Source organism: Mercenaria mercenaria, chromosome 1 (assembly GCF_021730395.1).
Source record: "Mercenaria mercenaria strain notata chromosome 1, MADL_Memer_1, whole genome shotgun sequence".
In the NCBI taxonomy this organism is placed as follows: Eukaryota; Metazoa; Mollusca; class Bivalvia; order Venerida; family Veneridae; genus Mercenaria; species Mercenaria mercenaria.
This window is the reverse complement of record NC_069361.1, coordinates 43650607-43673749: the sequence shown is the minus strand read 5'-3', so window position 1 is coordinate 43673749 and position 23143 is coordinate 43650607. Positions and strand designations below refer to the sequence as shown.

General features: G+C 35.8%; 1 protein-coding gene across 1 annotated transcript in view; it reads left to right on the top strand.

The window, feature by feature from the left end:
* Window positions 1-1551: 1551 nt before the first annotated feature.
* LOC128557704 (uncharacterized) overlaps window positions 1552-23143 on the top strand; it is a 30496-nt gene continuing 8904 nt past the window's right edge. Inside the window, exon 1 of the mRNA XM_053545706.1 lies at window positions 1552-1673. The gene's annotated coding sequence lies outside the window, so the exon portion shown is untranslated. The remainder of the gene's footprint in view (window positions 1674-23143) is intronic.

The window sequence follows — 23143 nt, the reverse complement described above, 5'->3', positions numbered from 1 at the left end:
ACAGCCTCAAACATTTTTGAAACAGCTCAGCAAATCAGTGAAATATGACGAGATTGTTTGATAGATGATGATAACATTGAGCTAAAAGTCGCCGCAGTCATCACCTTGACCCGCGTTAAAAACATCAGAGCGGTATAATTAACCCGTCATCAAATCCTTATTAGTATCTATTGTTATGATCATTAGCGATGATTACAGATCAATATTGTTTGGTTTTATCATGGATCGATAGTTCAGGTACATGTAATCAAGATCAAAGATCAGTACATTTTGAAGAAATTTCACACAAGTTACGTTGTAATTTTTGTCTGATCGTAGATCTTATAGAAAAATATTTTTATTGCATCATTGAAATATTGCTGTCAGTACCAATCTTAATCTGTAAAATCTGAATGTTTTCTAGCAAACATAAACTTTTGTAAGTCGTTCACAGTCACTGGGTGTGTTGTGATATGTTTATGCAAATAGTGTATGTACAAACTATCTTCATTTCATTAGTAAGTGTGATTCCAAAGGTAATCTTTGTAGACTACATATTTTTCAGATGAAACATTTTTCAAACGGGAGTTTGAAGCTTCATAAAAAAAGTGTTTCGCAAATCATGTTCAGATAGCTGCAGCTAACCCAATATATGAACATCAAGCTATCAAGGCTAAGTCGTAGTGGTCTCGTAATGATACTCGGCAATTTCCGTGCGATTGTGTATTTTTTATTTATAAGCCTGGCGGGAAATGCCGAAATCGCATACGGAAATACGTAAACAAGCGGAAATAACCGATTGTGATTACGGGTCAACTATTAAACCATACGTTATATGCAATGTGCCTTTAATGTCGTGTACCGGCCTTGCGTATTTTCCAATATTTGTCTAACTGATCTGATCAGGAATTTAAAACTTATTTACAGTGAATGGTGAAATTCAAAATTGAATAATCAGTGTATTACATTTTAATTTTCAGTATTCTTGTAGTATATTTGATAGAAAACATCACCGCTACCAGCAGCATTAAAAATTTAAGCGATTTAACATCCCTCTTTTAGACAAGGACCACAAGCGCTGGTATCAAAGCTGCATAATTAAATCATGATCAAAATTTTTTAATCATCATTTATATCTATTTTGACAATATTGTTTGTTTGCATTGTGGGACGATAACTAACTTGAAGGTAGATATTGTGTAGAAACTGGTTGTTGGACCAGATTCACCTTAGAATTAAGAAAATGTACCTTATGTACCAGATTCTGCCTTTGCGACCAGTACAGCCCAGGATCAGTCTGCATTGTTCGCTATTCAGTCAGTAAACTTTCAGTAAACGCCCCTTCTAATAATAAATAGTACTGCCCAAATTGAATGATAGACCAGTCCATTTTTGAAATTTAGCAGGGAAAAAGGTTTAAAGAGACCTCCAATATATTCATACTAATATATTTATTCGTAAGTTCATCACACTGGTGTGTAGTACTCTGAACATAGCACACAGTACTATTATTTCAAATGTTTAATTCTTTGTAGTAATTATAAGAAATTTGAGCGTAACAGCCTTAAACCAAAAATACCCTACCGTCATACGTCGCTGCACGATGAAAAACGACAGGTCATACATGTATACAACAATGTGGTATAACGACACTGCGACGTTTATATTTAAATTTGGACTCAGTGATTTTAAAGGTGAGATATATGTTTTGTTCTGTTTTATTTGTTAACATTTAAAAGTTGACGGATGTTGCTGTTTCGAACGTAATGCATTACGTTATACACAGAAGTCCACTGATCTAAGGTGACGTATAACGAATTACGAATTTATTCGCTCAAATATTAAAAAGATTTAACCGTTATAATTAGAAAGTATATAAACTTATACATTTTTGAAAGGTCATTTCAATGTTTATATTCTTACCTCTGTGAAGGAATTTACCCATAACCATACTAAAAGGGCCGTGAAATTTGTGGTAGTGTTTCTTTGTTTTTGTTTTTAGTGTGTTGATATGGAGAAGATATTAAAAACTCTGTGACATGGTTACCTGAAGCAGAAAATAGTGTGTAAAATGCTGCAACACTTTTATGTTTAGGCGTTTACCCCTACAGTTCGATTACTATGTCATACGTGTTTACACGTTTTCAAACCAAAAATTCTCTACATAATGTTTACAAAAACAACTGTACTAATAAACTTTGATAATGTGGCAGTTGAGTCCAATAAGTCCAGGGGTGTTCAAAGGTAATCCGTCATAGATCTATTGTAAAGCAAATATTGGATTTACCTGTATTGGAAAATAAACAGTGTCGATTGTATTGAGGTCAACTGCCACATTATCAAAGTTTATTAGTAATTCGGTTTCGAGCTCAGCGGTGTTTTTGTACTTTTAATAATGGAACGGTCCGTTATTTATAGGTAGCGTTATTTAGTACGATATAGTGGTTCTTACCTAAATAAGGCAAGGTAAATCAGGCTAATTTCCCTAAAGGGCAGACGAGTCAATAAATTGAACTCTCTTACGTTAAAACCAAACTATAAGCCATCGATCAGATATTTTATTCCCGTAGGTAAAATGAGCCAACTCCCTTAGTTCAGTAGGGAGAGCGCAGATCTATGGACCGGGAGATCGTGAGTTCGATACCCCGGGCAAGGCGTATATTCTCCGTGACGATTTGATAAAAGACATTGTGTCTGAAATCATCCGTCCTCCACCCCTAATTCAAGAGGGGGAAGTGGGCAGTTATTTGCAGAGAACAGTTGTACTTGTACAGAATCCAGAAACACTTAAACTGTTAAAGTTGAAAAACGGCGTTAAACCTGAATATTAAAAAAGCCTTTCCCAATAGTATAAGTTTATTCTGATTTAAATTTCATAATTTGTTATAAAAGTGTTATGTACTACCTTAACGCCGTATATATACAACTCGGCAATACACGCGATCCCACAGCCTTATGGGAATGTGAAAATATCATCTTTGTTCAAATGACCAGAGAAGCACAATTTTTACCAGACCCTGATAAATTGCCCATGAAGGAGATATAAGAAAATCTCCACGCTTGCAAATACATGAACTATGTTACAATGAAAACATCATACATGGCTGTTTAAACAAAGCCAGAGACAGTATTTCTTTTTTTATTCATTTTAATCACAGGTTGTCTTTCTTTGACAAATACACAAAACAATATCGATGTCAAACAACAAGTGAAACAGATTCGTCAGAAAAGTACTTAAACATGTGTGGTGCAGAAACGGGAGACCACTGCCGAAATTAAGAATCATTCGACCGTCATTCGGCGGTTAAATGATACTCTTTAAGTTTGCATAATAGTATATAAATTTGCTTACAAAATGTTCGAACTTCACGAACTTATAAGTAAGAAAGATGTTTGTCTGATATGTTCTAAATTCTAAAATGCCTCGATTTGATTTCCAGTTAAACAAAGAAGGAAATCAAGCTCAGTATATTCTGTGATAAACAAAGGTTGACGCGCGGACCGGTAAGAGAACATTATGACGTCAATTATGACGTCAAATTGCGCATGCCGTCCAATACATTACCCATCGGGTAAATAAAGTTCAGCATAATATCTATTAAAATATGGTAATGAGCATGTCAGTATGAAAATAATCAAGGCCCTCTTGTGACTTATCGTCTAGTTTACCACGGTTCATCGTTCAGATGCTTCAGTATCAAACCACTCGGGCTAACGCCCTCGTGGTTCAATTCCTACGCATCTGAACTCTGAACCGTGGTAAATTAGACGATATACCACCCGGAGGCCTTGATTAAGCGGCAACAGATTGGGAGGGGAAACTATGCGTTTCTAGGAATATTTTACTGGTGTTTATAAATAGACTGGCATCATTACCAGTGGTGGACGGATAGCTCAGTGGTTTGCACACTGGCCTTCCAATCCTGAGGTCGGGGTTCGATCCCCGGCAGCTATTTGGGAATTTTCAGAAACGCTTTTCAGTGTTTCCCACCCAGCTAGAGGTGTACTGGTCAGGAACCCAGGCAATCCTTGCGTGTATCAGTGCTATACACTGGGCACGTTAAAGAACCAGGCTGTCTATTCGCAACGAGCTAGGCTAAGTTAGCCGGACATGCCTGTATCTGATTTCTGATCTCTCTGTGGGGGCTTTGTCTCACTCTGTCCCTCTGGTCAGATCGCTCTGTGTCTGTACTAGTAGAGGATGATTTCGCGCCCTGTGTGGCTGCAGTTGCTGTAAAGCGCCTTTGAACGTGTTTATCATGAAAAGGGCGCTATATAAATCTGGTATAATAATAATAATTGAAAAACCACTCTGATGGATTGGACAAATGTACACATGAACTTGAAAGCTCCTTCATTTGTTAGAATACCTGTATAATAAGGCCTGTTTAAATTTCTAAAATGCAGAATTTCTCTTTGTAAGTACTACCAAATGTACATACGTGATGGAGAAATAAAAATATTTAAACTAGTAAAATGTTTAACTTAGTATTTTTTCTACAATTTGATTAAAGCTATATACTATCATGCGTCCTTTCAGTTGTACTAGTTTAGTCTATGTAATTGAAATATGGTGGCTAATTTCTGCCATTTCATTGGGCGAAAACACGACAACACGAAAACTCCACACAAAAAAAATTGTCGAGTTTTCGTGTTGTCGTGTCGGCGGGGTGAAAACACGAAAACACGACACATTTTACGCTAAAACTCTACGTTTAGAGGGCGCCGACACAACAAATTTATCTGTCGTGTTTTCGTGTTGGTGGTTTAAATATGTCGTGTTGGCGCCCTTTATTTGTCGTGTTTTCGCCCCGCTGACACGAAAACACGACAAATACCTTATTTGTCGAGTTTTCGCGTTTTTCCCCGCCAACACGAAAACACGACAAATATCTTATTTTGTCGTGTGTTCGACTTTTCGGCCCGCTGACACGAAAACACGACAAATACTTTTCAGACATCTCTTATAAAACGTAGAGTTATTTTAAGCCAGTGGAAAAGAGTTTTAGAAGCAATTTTCTTTCTATTCGAACGAACCGTCAATTCAGAATTTCTTTATATTCACTAAAGCTGCATTAGGAGATTTGAGATTATAAAACAGTACAATAATATGTCAGATTTCAGTTATCGTTTTAAGAATATGAATCGTATGTATAACAGACCCGGTTCCAGAAATATTTCATTGTGGGGGGGGGGGGGGGGGGGGGGGGGGGGGGGGGGGGGGCGTGTGTGTGTGAAGCGGCAACAGTTAAGAATGAAAGCGGCATCGGCGAGCCGAGTGGGGTTAAGTACGGAAGCGGGTAACCCCTCCTATTAGTTGGGTCAGAGCGTGTCCGCCTAGAAATGTTTGAAATATATGTATAAAATAGTAGGCCCTGCTATAATTACGTATACGCGTGGGCCTCAATGAAGAGTAACTTCTCTCTGATATTAATATTATGATATTGTTCTTATAAATCATACGTATGACAGAGCACTGTAGGGCCACATTCGTAACAGACCTGTTACAAATGCGATCGCATATGTAACAGGTGTTACAAATGAAATCGCATATGTAACAGAAATCAAGCACATTTGTAACAATTTTTGAGATAAATGTGATCGATGACGATTTTTGATGTGACATCTGATCACATTTGTCACATGTCATTTTCAATCGGAAGAATGAACAAAAAAGTGCATTTTTACATCTGAAACACATTTGTAACATGTTTTAGCTCACTTGTACGAAGTGACAAAGTAAGCTGTTGTGATCATCCTTTGTACGTCGTCCGTCGTCCGTCCGTTCACATTTTTCTTGTGAATAGGATAGAGACAACATTTATTATTTGATTTTGACAAAACTTGCACAGAACGTGTATATATCTATGATATCTCGGTTCCTTTCAAAAACCAGCCATATCACCTTATTCGTCTTGGAGTTATGGCCTCAGAGATGGCAAAATTTACTGATTTTAGCCATTTTTGTTTATTTTTACTAAACTTGCACACAACTTCTATATCTATAAGATCTCGGTTCTTTTCAAAAACAACCGTATTGCACCATTTTATATGGAGTTACGGCCCCTGAATTGGCAAAAAAAAAAACGTGCTGATTTTATCCTTGTCAACACAATGGACACTATATTTATTATTTGATTTTTATTAAATTTATAAAGGATCTCACTTCCTTTAAAAAAAACAGCCATATCGCGCCATTTGTCTCGGAGTAATTGCGGAAATGGCAAAATTTGCTTATTTTAGTCTTGTGAACGCAATAGAGACCTTATTTATTACTTCATTTTGACCAAACTTGTAAAGAAGTTATATATCTATAACATCTCGGTTCCTTGCGAAAACCAGCTATATAGCATCATTTGTCCTGGAGTTATGGCCCCTAAAATGACAAAATTTGCTGACTTTAGCAGTGTAAACATGACATAGATCACATTTATTATTTGATTTTGACCGAACTTGCATTGAAATTATATATTATTAATATCTTGCTTTTTTTCTCGAAGAGTAGCCACATCACGCTATTTGTCTTAGAGTTATGTCCCCTGAAATGGCAACAATCGCATATTTAATAACATGTATAGTGTAGTATTACTCATGTTAGCGATAGTGGGCCATGACTACCCTCTTGTTGATTAGAGGGATATTTCCGGTCAGGTTAATATCTTGGTACTGGTTTGTTATCTGGCAATTAAACTTGGAAAGAATACCGTTATCATGATTGGTCTGTTCATAGTAGCACGGTACTACATGTAAATGTCTCTTATAAATTTCCCATATCGGTTTTGGTTTGTAAGATTTCATTTTTACTGAATGCATGAATATATGAATATGTATGATTAAAGGGGAAGATGCACACCACATGCAATCCCTGTTCACCTTTTATAATCGGCAAATCGCTGGTTGTATCGCTTCAACAACAAATAAAATGCACTAAAAACAAGATCAAGGCAGTCTCAACTAACATAGAAAGTCTTGTGAAAGCTTGTTTTCGTAGAACACCGAGTATATATACATTTATGTATACTTTTAAATAGTGACTAGCTTGACTATTCGAAGACTGCTCATGGCTATTGTTCTGATCCTGATGTCGTCGGCGTGCGCGGGTTCGCTGCAAGATAGGTTTTCGTTTTGTTTATCTTTGTCAATTCGCATTGCTTTGAACGTCAAAAAAAAAAAATAATAATAATACATAAAAAATAAAAACTTATACTGACGACAATGGATACATCAAATGAAATATGTTCTATTCAAAACCCTGACGATTGTATGAGTGTAAACTCGTATATGAGCCAGGGTATAATTTCAGTTAATATTAATGGAGGAACTAACTATCGACTAGAGTGTCGAGGGATACACGTTCGAGACCGGGTGATATCTACTCGTATCTGTTGCGATTTTCGCCTGTCGGTGCTGTTTCAAGCTGGGAAGTTGTCTGTTACTAACATAAAGATACTGTTGTACTGATTTTAGTATTTTTGACATTGTTATAATCATCATCATCATCATCATCATCATCTTGGACTGGTCCGTTGTAGGATCAATGGTAAGATTAACTGCCCTAAACTGTATTACATTTACCTAAATACTGTTGAAAACAGGCGCTCTGAATCCAACAAACAAACATAATATTCATCAAAACCATTCTACAGGTTGCCAAAATTTGCGTCGTTTGCAGTAATAGGTGTAATATGATCACTACAGATTGTCAGTAAATGGTGGTTATTTGTACCAAAGTATTTGGAAGTCTGACCAAAGCGAGTTATGATTCGGACACAAATGTATATATTACACCAAGTTAACAAAACAAATCTAAGTTCAAAGCTAATCATTTGTACCAAATAATTTGAAAATCTGACAATGCATGGGCAAGTTATACCAAGGACAAGAACCTACATATAACTGCACGAACGCACAAACTCCGCTAATTCACGGCGGGATTATAATAAACGAAGGCCTGTTTCCTTACAAGCGAGCTCAGTGGGGTGAGGGTAATTAAAAAATAAGGTGTATTTTCTTAAAATCTCATAGATATTGGTTCGCAGCATGGGCCCTCCTAGACTTAAGGCTAACGACTCCGTCCATGAATTAGGGTCAGAAAACTTCATATTCAAGTAGAATAAGCCTTCTTTGAAATAACAGCGAACGGTATATGCTAGTATTAGACTGCATGGATGCACAGGCTGATCTGGGACCACACTGGTTGCAAAGCCTCGAAGATTCCCGAAGGCCCATTTTCTCATGATGCGGCTCAAATAATTTTATTAGGTTATTTACGTCTACCACGACGACGCTAACTTGTGATGGTGCTTATGGGAGTCATTTAATGATGTTGCGATGACAACCAACTGATTGAACATTTGCAGTATAAAACTCAACATGATACATTCATGTGCTTCTCCTGTCAACCCCCATGTTGGACAAAAACATTCGTAACACATTTAACCTGTTACGAATGGCGATCGCATACGTACGAAATCTGTTACAAATGCGATCTGTTACGAATGTGGTCCTACAGAGCACAGCCTTATTATAGAATACTACATACACAATAAATTGATTGTAATTCTTTATTGTCGTCATCCATGTGATTACTATCAGGTATATCAAATATTTATCCTGTAATTTTATAATAATGGTGATATCCTCCATATGTGTATATATTAGCTAACAGCTAACGCTGTAATACTAAGTAGAATTATCAAAATTAAAACAAAACAAAAAACAAAAACAAAAAGAAAAAAAAAACTGTCAAAAACACAGACTTATCAGATTTGGTCATTATCAAAAATTGTTCCTATTATTCTAGGAAGAAATTGGTTTGATACATTATCAGAACAGAGCAGTAAAATATTGATATAACTTGAACATGTACAGTTCATCGTTATAAGAACAAAATATACTAAAACATGCATAGCGATGCGAGAGTGAACAAAATAGAAGAACATTCAGTTATTTGGGACTACAATCACAAAACAAAATGTAAATTTCATCAATTTTACTTTCAAATTCAATATACACAAACTATAAAAAAACAATGCGAGCTTTGTGATGTATCTATGAATGTCTTGTTCATCAAATTAATGTTTTAACGAATGGCTTATAATGGGCACGGCTCCAATTAATCTTTTAAATCGGGATACCGGGCAATACTTCAAAATCCCGTTTGGGCATCCCTTAAGCATAACAAATATATATAAAATCACTAATATACTAATATAGTTCAGCAAATAGTAAGCAAATGTCATTTAACACATCCCATAAACAAACACAAATGTATTATAAAATCCACCAATAGTGTACAGCAAATAGTCAACAAATGTCATTCGTCACAAATTTTGGCAAACTCCAAACGAGTTCATACAAATCACACTGATGCTTTATGCGATAAGGCCCTGGGAAACAGGGGCATTATCACCGGCATCGGTTTAAAACGATTCGCCGGCCGCTTTCCTAGAAATAATTGTACCACGCTAAAACCAGCATAAGATGTTTCCGTCAGCACTGGGATATGTTACCAAGAGGAGCCGTACCATAAGGACTGGTAGCATAAGGACTGTCGTCTGGACCATAAACACCGTAGCATAAGGACTGTCGTCTGGACCATAAATACTGGTGCACCTGAAATACATTAAAACTTGGGCAGCAACAACATAACATTAGCATTAATAAGCTGATTGTGAATAACAACTGAAATAGATCAATGTTACATCATAAGGTCCGATAGTATTTCATTTTTATAATGAAGTCCGAGGAGGGCGGGCGGGTTTTTTTATTTTCCCTTGTACTTTTGCGGCTCTCAATCTGCGCGAGACCGCGAGAAAGAAAGTGACGTATAGGATTACAAGTGACGTTACAGGTACAGGGTGGCGGATAAGTTGTAGCCCAAATAACGGAGACTATCCTACAGAGATAGTCCTTATTATTTGGGACTACAATCACAAAACAAAATGTAAATTTCATCAATTTTACTTTCAAATTCAATATACACAAACTATAAAAAACAATGCGAGCTTTGTGATGTATCTATGAATGTCTTGTTCATCAAATTAATGTTTTAACGAATGGCTTATAATGGGCACGGCTCCAATTAATCTTTTAAATCGGGATACCGGGCAATACTTCAAAATCCCGTTTGGGCATCCCTTAAGCATAACAAATATATATAAAATCACTAATATAGTTCAGCAAATAGTAAGCAAATGTCATTTAACACATCCCATAAACAAACACAAATGTATTATAAAATCCACCAATAGTGTACAGCAAATAGTCAACAAATGTCATTCGTCACAAATTTTGGCAAACTCCAAACGAGTTCATACAAATCACACTGATGCTTTATGCGATAAGGCCCTGGGAAACAGGGGCATTATCACAGGCATCGGTTTAAAACGATTCGCCAGCCGCCACAGGCCTCCTACTGAAGGCTGGGGAGAAGTCCCCAAGCTTAAGTAGGAGGCCACCGCCAATTTCAGATTGGCTAAGGCGAATCTCCCTACTGAGAAAAAAAAATGCCGTGCCCAGCCTTAAATTGTGTGTCTAGCAGTGGTGTTCCCTGCTTATACAGTTTCTAATGCTGATCAATTTGCTCAAAATAAATCATTGCCCGTGGACGACAAATGAACCATATCATCATTATGATATCTGCATTAAACTCGCTTTGGAACTTCGTATTGAGATCGATATAATAAGAGTGTAAAACGTAATATTCCCCCGATTAAAGAACATGAATTTATGCGCTTGCAGTTAACACGCGTATTCCATTGCAGACAGAGTCCCAAACTGTGCACAGAGTTACCTTTCATAGAATCACCATCAGCCACTATTTAAAATCGGCAAAATTTAGTTATTTCAGTCTTTCAGACATGATTACAAGCATAATGAGGATTCAATGGCGAAATGAAAATATTTCTGAATAGTAAATTTATTACTGTGCTTGTCTTGTGAAATATAGATCTACGATATGTAATGTCAGGAGCACTTTGCAGTACCTGAAGAAAGTCACCCACCGATTTACATTATCGATTCGTTATCATAGTCAGGTACTGGTAATGGATAGCAGATAATCGGAAGAGCGTCTTAGGCTAATTCTTAGTGTATTAACGCAGTACTGTTTATATATTTACCACGATCTAAAGTTAAATGGCAAAAATTAAAAATATCAATTCATATTATATTTTCTTGTGCTGGTTCCTTCATGAACACTCGGAATAAAGTTAGACGAACAAATCGATCACGCCTTCTGAACACCTGTGCTACGTTTATGCATGAAAATGTATTTAATAATTGTTTTTTTTACAGTTTTTAAAGCAGAATATGTCAACATAACGTTTCTGTTCACGAGATAAAAGTGATACCAAAAACAAACAAAATATTTTTTGTTTTGTTTTTCGTACTGATAAGCTTATGATTTATATTCTCATGATTTAATTATTAATGATGACGCCTGTTTTCAGACGTTTTAGATGTAAATATCAGACTAAAATGAAATGAAAGTGATAATTGCGTCACGAGTACCAGGTTTCTCTGCCTTTCAACCCAAAATTCGGACCTTCAGGCTGTTTGCACGCAGAACAGAACAGAACAGAACATCTCTTTTATTCACTCAAACATGTACAAAACATGCAATATGAGGTATTTACAACAATAATACATGTAAACGAGGCTGCAATACAAAATCACATTTATACATTTATATGTGGTTTTCATTTATTAAAAAATCGGACATTTTCAACATTTTAAGAAAATAATGTATCAAATAATAAAGAATACAGAAAAAATGAATATATTTAGCTACATTCTTATATTCCGCAATATTATTATGACAAACTTACACAATTTCTGAAATTCTGAGTTATTCTTGGTACAAATAAGTTTTTCCAATTTAAACATGTTTGGTCGTCTATAATAAATAGGTTTAATATATTGTCTTCTTTCATTTGTAAATTGATCACATTCGAAAAGGTAGTGAAATTCGTCCCCGATTTTGTTTCTACATGAATTACATAAACGTTCATTTAATGGTATTCTTGTCCAGTTTCCCGTTTCTATTGGTAACCTATGATTTCTTGTTCTAAATTTAATCATGTTATATAGTGAAGAGTTTTGTAAATTTGATAAGTACAGTTCGATTCCAAATGATCTTTTAAATACATGGTAAAACGTACTGTTACTAGAGTTATCTACTTGAGAATACCAGTTATTCAAAAATAAATCATTTAGTTTTTGTTTTACTGCTAACTTTAACCATTTTGAATTTGGAAAAGTATGTTCATTCCATATATTTATGAAACCACATTTTATCAAAATTGATTTAACATTATAAAGCCATGGGAATTTTACCATGAGGAGCCCATCAGGTATATTTTGGGAGTATTGAAAAATATTTTTATATACAAAATACGACAATTTCTTCGGTGTATCACCTTCTTCAATGGTACATATTTTTGACCAAAATGAGATCATTCTTTCTTCAATATCTAATGATAATGGCTTACATCCTGTTTCACCATAAATAAAATAACTTGCGGTAGACCGTTTTAATTTCATTATATATTTTAAAAATTTTAGTTGGACCCTTTCTATTATCTCTATATTTCCAAATCCCCATATTTCGGATCCATACAGAAGAATCGGTTTGATTGTTTTGTTAAAGAGATCTATTTGTAAATCTATTGGGAGGTTTAGACGGTTAGAGTTTCTTATTAGGCTGTACATTGCCCTAGTTGCTTGATTTGCAATGTGTTTTTTACAATTAAAGAAAGACCCACTTCTGCTGAAATAGATACCAAGATATTTATACTCGTTTTCTACTTCTATTATTTCATTTTTATAAGTAAAGTTATAATTCGGTTGTCTACCTTTTGAGAAAACTACAATTTTAGTTTTTGTGGTATTTACCTTAAGTTTCCATGTATCGCAATATTGTTCATAGGTATTTAATGCTTCTTGTAAATCTTTTGCAGTTTCTGCCATTATTACTGTATCGTCTGCGTAAAGCAAAATAAAAAGTTTTAGCAAATTATAAAGCTCATTTGTATTTTGTTCATTTTGCAATAATATTCCTTGTACATTACTGTTATTCTGAAAAAAGTCTCTTAGGTCGTTTAAATATAATGAAAATAGCAAAGGTGACAAATTTTCACCTTGACGTACTCCAATGTTGCACGAGAAAAACTTTGTAAAATTTGAATTTACTTTTATACAAGACTTTATTCCATTATACATATTTCTTATTACTTTTAGACATTTTCCATTTATATTAGCATTTATTAATTTAATCCAAAGGCCATTTCTCCAAATTGTATCGAACGCTTGTTTTAAATCTATAAATGCACAAAACAATTTTTTTCTGTTATTATTTAGATATTGAATAATATGTTGCAAAATAAAAAGATTATCTGTTGTTGAATAACCTTTTCTGAATCCTGCCTGTGTGTTATTTAAAATATCATTAGATTCAACATAATCGGTTATTTTTTTATTCAAAATACTCGTAAATACTTTCCCTAAACAACTTAACAATGTAATAGGTCGATAGTTTTCTGGTTTTGTAATGTCGCCCTTATTTTTATATATTGGGTTAATGATTCCTATTGTCCACTGTTCAGGAATGATTCCAGTATCGAAAATCAAGTTAAACAACTTAACGTATATAGTTTTCATCAAAGGCAAAGATGCTTTTATTTGTTCATTTACTATTTTATCGTACCCACCGGCTTTGTTATTTTTTAACGATTTCACTGCCCATTCTATCTCATTTTCACTAATAGGATTGTTTATATCCGCGTTAATGTAATTATTATCATTATCATTATCATTATCATTATCATTATTATTATTACCATTATTATTATTATTATTATTAATGATATTATTATTATTAGTGTTATAATTATTATCCTCACTGTAATTTATTTCTTTGAAAAAATTGTAAAGATCCGTTAATTCAGCTTCAGTTTTATTCGTGTTTTTTCCGTTTAGGATTTTCCAATACTTTCTCGGGTCTTTACCTTTAACATCTCTTAATTTCTTAATGTTTGAGTGCTTATGTTTATTGTAAAACTGTTTCATTGTAATTTTATAAATAGATGCGTTTCGTTTAAGATTTTCTTTTGTTTCGTTACTTTTTCTTAATTTATAAAGATATTTTGCAGAATGGAAATTTTTCCTTGCCTTTTTACACTTAGGCCCGAACCAGGGGGCTGTTTTAATATTGTTGGTTTCCTTTTCATTGTTAATTTTAGTATAGCCAAAGGCTTCACTTGCGGTATTTATAAATAGGGACGATATATCGTTAACTACTGTATCTACGCTCTGTTGGTTAATATTAGTATCGTGTACAAAAATTTCGAGTGTATGCTGTAAATGTTGTATTTTACATCTATCAATCTTATTAATAAATTCATTTGCCTTGTTTCTATCCCATAATTTAACTGACGGCTGTTCATCAGATTGACCAGGAGTGGTATCAATTAAATTGAATCGTAGATTAAGTTCGACTGGGTTATGAACATCAGACAGTAAAGGACAAAATTCCAATACTTGAAGAGACAACACATTTTTAAAGAGACTTGATGTACAAACATAGTAATCAACAACACTCGTTCCTTTACACGTGACCTTTCCAGGAATGTCCCTAGTAGTTCTTCCATTTAAAATATACATGTAATTTAGTTTTAGGAAATCAACAAGTTGATTTCCATAATTGTTAGAAATTTTATCGCTATTTATACGTGTTCTATTTACGTTTAAACACCTATCGAACATACTCATCTCTAGATTATATTCAGAGCAGAGTTCATCTAAGTTTTGACTTTCAAAAAATTCAGTATCAAGTATTATGTAATCCTGTAAATTTTTGGATCTCGAATTAAAATCTCCAAATAAGCAAATGGTATCATATTTTCTTGAAAACATGTTCAATTCATTTTGAATTTCACAAAAAGGATCTTCTATAGAAAAATCAGAGTACTCTGGGGGAATATACACAATTCCACAGACTATATCGTTGTCAGTATTACATATGGATTTTGATATTATAAACCACAAAGTCAATTTACTATCGGTTTCCTTGATAACTATATGCTTAGAAATATCATTTCGAACAAGTAGAGCGAGTCCCCCACTCTTGCGGCGACTCATTGTAGATTTCCGATTTTTCATAAAAATCTCGTAACCTGGTATATCAATAAAATCTAGATCATCACATTTCGTTTCCTGCAAACCTATAATACAATATTTGTTTATAAGTTCAATAAACTCGGGACATTTTAATTTAGATTTTAACCCGCATACATTTAATGATAGAATATTGAATAAATCGAATTCTGATTCATTTGAAACGTCATGACCGCTACGTACTGGCACTGAAAAAGAGTTTTGCTCATTAGAGTTATTTCCCGTATTTACTACGTGTAAGTCACTGTTCAGAAAAGTATAATATGCCGTAGGGTAATAAGTAGGACATTCACACTGTCTGGCCAAACAAAAGTTCCAGTATTGTAAATTACTGCAATAAAAGTGCAACAACGAAATCCCATAATAGCTAGAAAGCACGCATTGTGAAAAAACATCAGTATTTAGGCTATTAAACGAAGAAAAATCCATACTATTTCTATACAGTTCAAGTATACAATTGTGATAATACGCCACAGCATTTAGACAATTTAGTAAAGTCCAATTATAGTTAATCCCGTTATATACATTGTACAATGCATAGAAATAATTTATGAATGAATTATATAGTAAGCAGTTGTACAGATTATAGTGATAATAAAAGTAATATCCATTCAATATAGATACACTAGTACAGTCATACGATAAAGTCACAGGTGGGTGCCCACTAGTCCGACTGTTTTGAATACACGATTGATCAACACTAGTTATTGGTGTCACTGGTCACATTTGAGGCCCCCACTGGGGTCACTAAAATCTCACTTGGAATAGAGTGCTGACTATCAGCCCAACAGATATCAGTTTCATCTGGTTGAATTGCGTGTCCACGGTCATTTAAGACATCATGGTTTTCTGCCCAATGAGCGTTTGACTGGTTATCGTCGGTATTTTGTCTCTTAAATTCAGTGTCATTTTCAAGCGGGGAACGTTCTTTACGTTTATGTGACGTTCTGTCAACGTCTGTGTGCGCAAGTACGTCGAACCTGTTTGGCGTTTCAAAGTTTAGGGTTCTACCATTGTAAGGTATGTGGTCTCTCTGGGGGTATGAACGTCCGATGGGGTTTGATCTGTTCTGTGCACGTGGTGGCGGTGGATTATCGTTATACACTGGGGGGCCTGGATATGCTGGGGCACTGGGACGGACGCAACATTTACGGCCGTTTTTATCGGAGTATTCTCCCGTATTGATATTGTATTGTTTATTGTTAACAAACAGTCTGTCTCTGACAAGCGACACTTTCTCCCCTTGTCTAGACAATTGACGGACGATAGGATATAGTTTTTTCCTGCGCTCTTCGATTTCTCGTGGGAAATGCTCATATATTTTAACATCCTTTTTTAACGTGTTAAGTGTAATACCTGCTTTACGCACTGTATTTCTATCACTAGGTCTCTCAAATCGAGCTATAATAGGGCGTGGTCTGTTTGTCTCTCTCGCTCTTAGCGGATTTCCAACACGATAAACTCTTTCAAATTTGAGATTTTCCTGAGACAACGGAGTTTCATCATGAATAGCCATGCAATCAATGAGTTTTTCAGTTAGAGTTTCTGTGAGAGTTTCTGCAACATCTTCTTTAAGGGGCTTACCTTTTTCATCAGTACGGGCCTCCTCGTTTACTCCAAATATAATGAGGTCATTCTCCATAGCCCGTGATTGTAGGTCTAAGCAACGTTGTTTCAGTTCAGAATTGAGTGTAAACAGTGTTTGGATTTGTGTATTCAGGCTAGAATTTTGTGTTTTTAAAATGTTAATATCCTGATCGGTTTGTTCCTTTGTACGGATAATTTGGTCATATTGAGCACTGTTGAACTGACAGGATTTTTCAATTTCATGCACTTTGTGAGTCAACATGGAGTTAGAGTCTTGAATATTTACCATCTGCGATTTAAGGTAAGCCATATCACGTTCCATTGGACCGATTTTAGAAACATTCGACTCAATTGATTTAAGTCTAGAGTTCATTTCCTGGAAAAGTCCCATCATGTTATTGTCTTGGCTCTGGGTTGGGTAACCGGAAAACGGTAACGGAGGACGGTATAACTCAGGCGATTGCTGTCCAGGTAATACAGGTATTCCAAAAGGTGGAAAGAAGCTAGTCGGGCCCGTATAGGGCGGAATGGTTGTTACCTGATTAGAGTCACATTGTTGTTCTTTTCTCCTAGCACCGCCATTATTTCCTTTGTTTTGGTTATCCTTTTCGTTTGCACTCATTTTATAAAGTATATCAGCTTAAACACATTTGTAACCTCAAAACGTATCTATATCCCAAACTTTTTAATTAAAATCCATCAAATTAATCCAGTTTAAACCACAAAAATTACTAAAATTTATTTATTTTATTTGGAAATTCAAAATTGTCAGCCATCTTGATTTAGCCTCGTTTTAGTCCAAATCACAAGACAAGATTCAGTAGGAGAGAATCCATTACGTTTTATGAATGAACAAACCACCCATTTTACTGTTGGTGCTGTGTAGGACCACATTCGTAACAGATCGCATTTGTAACAGGTGTTACAAATGCGATCGCATATGTAACACGTGTTACAAATGAGATCGCATACGTAACAGAAATCAAGCACATATGTAACAACTTTTGTGACGAATGTGATCGATGCCGATTTTTGATGTGACATCTGATCACATTTGTCACATGTCATTTTCAATCGGAAAAATGAACAAAAAAGTGCATTTTTACATCTGAAACACATTTGTAACATGTTTTAGCTCACTTGTACAAAGTGACAAAGTAAGCTATTGCGATGATCCGTCCGTTCACATTTTTCTTGTGAATATGACAGAGACAACATTTATCATTTGATTTTGACAAAACTTGCACAGAACTTAATATAGATCTATATCTCGGTTCCTTTCAAAAACCAGCCATATCACCTTATTCGTCTAGGAGTTATGGCCCCTGGAATGGCAATAATTACTGATTTTAGCCTTGTGAACCCGATTAAGACCACATGTTTTGTTATTTTGACTCAATAAGCATACAACTTGTATATCTATAAGATCTCGGTTCCTTTCAAAGACAACCGTGTTGCACCATTTATTTGACTTCGAGTTACGGCCCCTGATTTGGTAAAAAATGCTGCTTGTGAACAGTGGAGACTACATTTATTATTTGATTTTCATTAAACTTATATAGGATCTCACTTCCTTGAACACAATAGAGGCCATATTTATTATTTCATTTTGACCAAACTTGTAGAGAAGTTATATATCTATAACATCTCGGTTCCTTACGAAAACCAGCTATATAGCAACATTTTTGCTGGAGTTATGGTCCCTTAAATGACAAAATTTGCTGATTTTAGCATTGTGAACATGCCTAGAAATTATATATCGTAGGAATTATATATCTTTTTTCCTCGAAGAGTAGCCATATCACGCTATTTGTCTTAAGAATTATGACCCCTAAAATGGCAAAATCGCAGATTTAATAATATGTATAGTGTAGTATTACTCATGTTAGCGATAGTGGGCCATGACGACCCTTTTGTTGATAGAGGGATTTTTTCGGTTAGGTTAATATCTTGGTACAGGTTGGTTATCTGGCAGTTGAACTTGGCAAGAATACCGAACGGTTATCATGACTGGTCTGTTCATAGTACTTCATGTACATGTCACTTATAAATTTCCCATATAGGTTTTTGTTTGTAAGATTTCATTTTTATTAAATTAAAGGGGAAGATACACCACATGCAATCCCTGTTCAACTTTTATAATCGGCAATTCGCTGGTTGAATCGCTTCAACAACAAATAAAGTGCACTCGAAAATCAAGATCAAGGCAGTCTCAACTAGCTTAGAAAGTCTTGTTAAAGATGAAGACTAGGTATATATACATCTACGTATACTTAAAAATAGCGACTAGCTTGACTATTCGAGGACTGCTAATGGATATTGTTCTGATCCTGATGTCATCGGTGTCCGCGGGTTCGCTGCAAGATAGGATTTTCGTTTTCGTTTTGTTTATCTTTGTCAATTCGCATTACTTTAAACATAAAAAAACTTAAACTGGCGACAAATGAAATATGTCCAGCTTAAAACCCTGACGTGAACTTTATTGGATTATATTTACTATGAGAGTTTTCTTGCCAGGCCTGGCAGGGCTAGACACTAACTATTTTGGGCCACTGGTCCGAAGAGCAGTTTCCACTAAATTTTTAAATGAAACAGTTACTGGTCCTCCAAATATTACACTGGTCCTTGTTGCTTTTCACTGGCCTTGGACCAGCGGACCAGTGTTAGTGTCGAGCCCTGCCTGGTGTCTGCATTCGTATGGAAACACTCTTATTTTGTATCTCTATAGGAACGGCACGAGTAACTCCATCGGTGAAGCTGGTGCAGTGGATAGTTTTGCAGATTACGAAAACGGCGGAGCGGGTTGAATTCCTAGTCAGGGCCGGAATTTCCAGAGATATTGTGTCTCTCATCCACCCAGTTAATACCTTACGTGTATAGGTGCGTTTTACCAGACCTGTAAACGAACATATGAGTGTAAACTCGTATATGAGCCAGGGTATAATTTCAATTGAAATTAATGGGAAGAACTTACCATCAACTAGAGGGGCCTCCGTGGCCGAGTGGTTAGAGTCGTTGACTTGAAACTATTTGCCCCTCATCGATGTGGGTTCGAAACCTCATTTGGGGCGTAGAATTCTTCACGTGAGGAAGCCATCCAGCTGGCTTACGGAAGGTCGGTGGTTCTACCCAGGTGCCCGCTCGTGATGAAATAGTGCACGGAGGGGCACCTGGGGTCTTCCTCCACCATTAAAGCTGGAAAGTCGCCATATGACCTAAAATTGTGTCGGTGCGACGTTAAACCCAACAAAATAAATAAATAAACATCAACTAGAGTGTCGAGGGACACACGTTCGAGACCGGGTGAAAACTACTCGTATCTGTTGCTATTTTCGCCACTCAGTGCTGTTTCAAGCTGGGACGTTGTCGGTTACTAATATAAAGATACTGTTGTACTGATTTTAATATTACTGACATTTTTATTAGCATTATCAGCATCATCATAATAATCATCATCATCATCATCTTGGACTGGTCCGTTCTAGGATCAATGGTAAGATTAACTGCCCGAAACTGTATTACCTATATACTGTTGAAAACAGGCGCTCTGAATCCAACAAACAAAGATAATATTCATCAAAACCATTCTACAGGGTCCCAAAATTTGAGACGTTTGCAGTAATAGGTGTAATATGATCACTACAGATTGTCAATAAATGGTGGTAATATGTACCAAAGTATTTGGAAATCTGACTAAAGCGGGTTATGATCCGGGCACAAACATATATATTACAACAAAATAACAAAACAAATCTAAGTTCAAAGCTCTAAACTTGATCTTGGATATATACATGTAGCAACAAGGATCATGATCTCAACACACCTTCTATCCATGCTGATCATTTGTACCAAATAATTTGAAAATCTGACTTTGAATGGACAAGTTATACCAAGGACATGAACTTATATATATAACTACACGAACGCACAGCCTCCTCTATTTCCCGGCGGGATTATAATAAAAGAAGGCCTATTACATGTACCTCACAGACGGACTCAGTGGGGTGAGGGTAATTAGAAAATAAGGTGTATTTTCTTAAAATCCCATAGACATTAGTGCGCAGCACAAGGTCGGGCCCTCCTAGACTTAAGGCTAACGACTCCGTCCATGACAAGTTGTATATAATTTGTCCCGTGACATAGCAGCTTCCTGTTTGTCAACCAACTTGAAACAGCTCTGGATGACGAAAGACAGCTACAAATGTATGTCGCCACCGGGTTCGAACCAGTGGCCTGAGCATGTGGGTCTACATTTCAGCAAGTCGAGGTAACAGTAGAAGTAGCTGAAGTTGTAATCATACTAAGGTGGTAGTGGCTGTGGATGCAGAAATGATTATAAAAAATGAGCCACGTCACGGAAAAATTGGCATTCGGACATTTTCGTGAATTTCCGAAAAATCTATATTTAGGCTGAACTGTGCATTTATGCATCTGAATCAAGGTCAGAAAATTTCATATTCAGGTAGAATAAGCCTTCTTTGAAATAACAGCGAACGGTGTGGGCCATCCGCGCAGTCTGATCTGGGCCCACACTGGTTGCAAAACCTCGAAGATTCCCGAAGGCCCATTTTCTCATGATGCGACTCAAATAATTTTATGATGTCATTGACCTCGACGACGACGACGCTAACTTGTGATATGGTTATTGCAGTCATTTAATGATGTTGCGATGACAAACCAACTCATTGAACATTTGCAGTATAAAACTCAACATGATACATATGTGCTTCTCATGTCAACCCCCATGTTGGACAAACACATTCGTAACACATTTTACCTGTTACGAATGCGATCGCATACGTACGAAATCTGTTACAAATGCGATCTGTTACAAATGTGGTCCTACAGTGCTGTCATATAATGCTAGTACATTATGAGTAGATGTACTATTAACCAAATTATTGTCACTAAACCAAAGTTACTAACCATTAACGAGTTATTCGAATCTTAACGAATCAGAAACAAATATTTCATACACACAGACAGTAATTAACTTATGAACTTTGACAGAAGAACAGGACTTTGAACGCAACTTTTAAAAGCTACAGATTTCCACCTTAACGGCCACTTCTGTTGGCCGAAATATACCCCAAAGACAGTTTGCCAACAACACAGTTACACTGGCACCATTTGCAGAACAGTCATGTCTTTCATTATCGGGGTTGTGACCAAAGTACAAGGCCCTGAAAGGAACACCACTTCCAGTTGAAGTAACAAGCCGCCCCGAATTCAGCACCATCAGCAATTTCCGTATGAAAAAAATTATATCAGTTTAACTGTATAACCATATTCGAGGTGAGATATATTCCATATTCACACGGGAAACAAACGCGCGTAAACGACCATTACGTCAGACGTGTTGTGGCGTTAGAAAGACGCACACGACATAAAGTTCCATCTTACTAATATATTTCCTGTTTTATAAATGTTATGAAAGTGTAAATGTTAAGTGTAAATAATTTGAATCGAGAAATATACTGTAAAGAACAAAGTGCGACTACAATTTTCATCCTGTCTTAAGCAAATAACTTAAAATTCATACACAATGTACAAGTAGACCGGCACATAAACAGTGAGTGATACGGATTATATCTCACTGACAGAATCCAGTATTCCATCGGTTAGCATAAAATAGATAACTATATTTGCTCTGAATATGTTCTACCCATTTAAACATTTCATGAAAATTGGACCAAAATATGCAAGTATGCCTTCCTTTCAATGAACAACCGACCATGGTAGAATATTTGTAATAACCCCATCATTGCGTCAAACAACCGTCTGATAAAAGTCCTACTAGACCTCATGACACTAATTATGAAAGTGAACCTAACCAAAATTGTAATTCATGAAGGGTAACCGTGCTTTAACACAAAAATGACTGAACTAACCCAAAGAGCTAAAAAACTTTTGTTTGCAGAACCCTTTTGATCTTAATTGGTATCAATACAAGAATTGTCGCTGTGACAGGACCAAGTGATTTTTCTCCGCTATTGGAATAACAAGTCCTTGCAAACCTGTTCATATCAACTGTTAACAGACGAGCAGAATTTCATTAGCGTAAGACTTATCTCTGATTGCAAAACTGAAATCACTCATGTAGAATTTGCGATCTGTAATGGTAAGTTAGCTACCAGATAAAGAATAAATTTAGAAACCTTTCCCAACATAGCACAATAAATACTTAGGCCCATTGCCAGACACTAAACAAAATAATATTTTTACCCACTTGAGAGCCTAGCAAGTAAAGATTCCCGAAAAAGGCGGGAAGTAGCTTTAAATGCATATTTGATGTCTCGTTTCGGAAAAAAGAACTGAATTGCCAAGCCTAGAGACCTTACTGAGTAAGGTCTCTAGGCTCGGCAATTCACTGGCAGGGGCGTAGCCAGGATTTTGAAAA